The sequence below is a fragment of the Oryx dammah genome, unplaced genomic scaffold, assembly GCF_014754425.2.
Source record: "Oryx dammah isolate SB20612 unplaced genomic scaffold, SCBI_Odam_1.1 HiC_scaffold_1, whole genome shotgun sequence".
Lineage (NCBI taxonomy): Eukaryota > Metazoa > Chordata > Mammalia > Artiodactyla > Bovidae > Oryx > Oryx dammah.
This window is the reverse complement of record NW_024070185.1, coordinates 109790526-109793735: the sequence shown is the minus strand read 5'-3', so window position 1 is coordinate 109793735 and position 3210 is coordinate 109790526.

Sequence of the window (3210 nt, the reverse complement as noted above, 5' to 3'; positions counted from 1 at the left end):
CCACAGGAAACCTCCTGGTGATTCAGGGAAAGTCGGGGCACACGGGCTCAGCCACAGGAAACCCGGTGATTCAGGGGAAAGTCGGGGCACACGGGCTCAGCCACAGGAAACCTCCTGGTGATTCAGGGAAAGTCAGGGCACACCGGCTCAGCCACAGGAAACCTCCTGGTGATTCAGGGAAAGTCGGGGCACACCGGCTCAGCCACAGGAAACCTCCTGGTGATCAGGGAAAGTCGGGGCCGGTGATTCAGGGAAAGTCGGGGCACACGGGCTCAGCCACAGGAAACCTCCTGGTGATCAGGGAAAGTCGGGGCACACCAGCTCAGCCACATGTCCTAAGCACCTCGCGCACTTCCCTCCCTGCAGTGGCAACACACTCGTCCTGAAGTTCAAGGCACACAGCGTAGTAATGCAGAGCAGAGTGAGGCGGCTGCCACTCCTGGCAGAAATAGCTCTACGCTGGATCAGGGCAGGAGCCTGGGACTTGCGAGGCCCCCACAAACGACGGGATAGTGACCACTCTGAGAGCAATAAGCTGGATGAAAGCTCAACATTCAGAACACTAAGATCATGGCAGATAGATGGGGAAACAATGGAAACAGTGGCTGAGTTTGTTTTGGGGGGCTCCAAAATCACTGCAGATGGTGACTGCAGCCATGAAATTAAAAGACATTTACTCCTTGGAAGGAAAGTTATGACCAACCTAGAAAGAAAGAGAGAAAGAAAGTGAAGTCACTCAGTCATGTCTGACTCTTTGTGACCCCATGGACTGTAGGCCACCAGGCTCCTCTGTCCATGGGATTCTCCAGGCAAGAATACTGGAGTGGGTTGCCATTTCCTTCTCCAGGGGATCTTCCCGACCCAGGGATGGAACCCAGATCTCCCGAATTGTAGGTAGACACTTTACCGTCTGAGCCACCAGGGAAACCCCAACCTAGATGGCATATTAAAAAGCAGAGACATTACTTTGCTGACTAAGGTCAGTCTAGGCAAGGCTATGGGTTTTCCTGTGGTCATGTATGGATGTGAGAATTGGACTGTGAAGAAGGCTGAGCGCCGAAGAATTGATGCTTTTGAACTGTGGTGTTGGAGAAGACTCTTGAGAATCCCTTGGACTGCAAGGAGATCCAACCAGTCCATTCTGAAGGAGATCAGCCCTGGGTGTTCATTGGAAGGACTGATGCTGAAGCTGAAACTCCAATACTTTGGCCACCTGATGGGAAGAGCTGACTTCTTTGAAAAGACCCTGATGCTGGGAAAGATTGAAGGCAGGAGGAGAAGGGTACGACAGGCAGGAGGAGAAGGGGACGACAGAGAATGAGATGGTTCGATGGCATCACCAACTCAATGGACGTGGGTTTGGGTGGACTCTGGGAGTTGCTGATGGACAGGGAGGCCTAGCATGCTGGGGTTCATGGGGTCACAAAGAGTCGGACACAACTGAGCTGAACTGAGAGCAATAAAGACGGTGCTGTGCTCCAGGTCTCCCCACCAGCCTCTCGTCCGCCAGCAGGCTTGCTGAGCACCAGCCACGTTCAATGTTCCAGTAGAAAGATGGGCTCGAAGGGCAGCATTCAGAGCCTCACAGGGGAGGCTGACCTGTGACTTAAATAGCTGTCCATACAGGAGAGGAAGTGGGAAGCCTACCAAGATCAAGGCTGTAAAGTTTTGTGGGAGAGGGCTGGATTTCCTCTGGGAGAAACAGGAAGAACTTGAGGAAAGGGAGCCTGAGAATCAGCCTTTGATGGGTGGACAGAGTGCGTCTGTGTGGACACCAGGGACAAACAGAACAGCTGAAAAGGGGCTGGGGAAGAGTCAAGCTCTTCGCCGCCCTGAAGACACGCAGCTGACGAGGACAGGACCTGGGCTGGAAGGCAGACTTGAGAATGGGCGGGGAATGATGGCCTCAGATGGTAGCTGAGTGTTTGGGTCTAATCCTGGGGGAAATAGGAAGCCCCTGGTGCTTTGTGAGCATGAAAATGCCAAAGCTGAACTTCGGAATAATTCATCTAAAAACGGAACGTAGCTGCATTTACAGGCCTGCGTGAGAGCACGTGTGGGGGTGGGCGAGCGGCCTCGGAGGGGACTGTGCGTCCAGGAGGAAGATAATGACAGTCTACTCCGCAAGAGCAGTGCAAGGAATGGAAGGGAAGAAACAGTTGGGAGAGCTATTTCCGAGACAGAATTGGCAGGAAGTAGCCACTGATTGGCTGCCAGATTAATTATCCCGGAGAATAGCGCTGGCCTTGTCACTCAACCACACAAAACCCTCCAGTAATTCCCCCATTATCTGCAGAACAAAGTCTCAGCACACCGAGACTCACGGGAGGCACGGCCCTCTGGGACCACCCCACCTGGCTTCGGGTCTGTCCTCTGCGCCCCCCACACCGTTCCCCCAGCAAGAAGCAGCCTCCAAGTCGTCTGTCGGCAAAGCCACGTGTGTCTTTCCCAGGCGATCTCCTCACCTTATTTCCCTGCCTGAATTTTCTCCTCTCCTATAATTATCTGCTGAGATTTCCTTTCCTTTCGAGGGCTGTCTCCAATACCACCTTCTTCACGTTATCCCACTCTACCCCTGTTGACACAGTCCCCCTCTTCTTTGAGAAAATCATAACATGCAATTTGTGGTTCCTTACCATTTGTACCAAATTTTACATCACACTGGAGTCATCTATAAATTTGTATTTTCTTCCCTATTGGTCTATAAAATTCCTGAGAACAGACAGGAGTGGAGTTTTTTGTTTTTTGCTTTTTTTTTCTTACAACCGCAACATCTAATCGAATACAGAGGTGGTTAAAGAAAGGAGTGAGAGAATAATTATGTGAACACCTTTCAGATGGAAGGGAGCTTCCAGGCGAAGTCCTCTACCAATAGCCGAGAGTGAGCGAATAAAAAATAGAAAACAGAAGGAACCTCCTACAAAGGCCTGCGGTCTATACTATCCCCCTGGGTTAAACAGAGAAACCCTGCCGCTCGCCTCACCTCTGCTTCGCCGCCACACCCCGTCTGATCTGAACAGGACCAGAGGGATCCGGTTTCAAGCCTGCAGATGACGGGTGAGGACCTTATGACTTTGATCAAAAGGAGGCTGTTGGTAAATCCTGGCCGACGGAGCGTGAGCCCACAGACGTGCGGCACATGTCTCACACACGCTCCTGTCCACCCTGTGCGTCGGCGCTGATGCGTCCAGACAGGGACGGGCCCGCAGC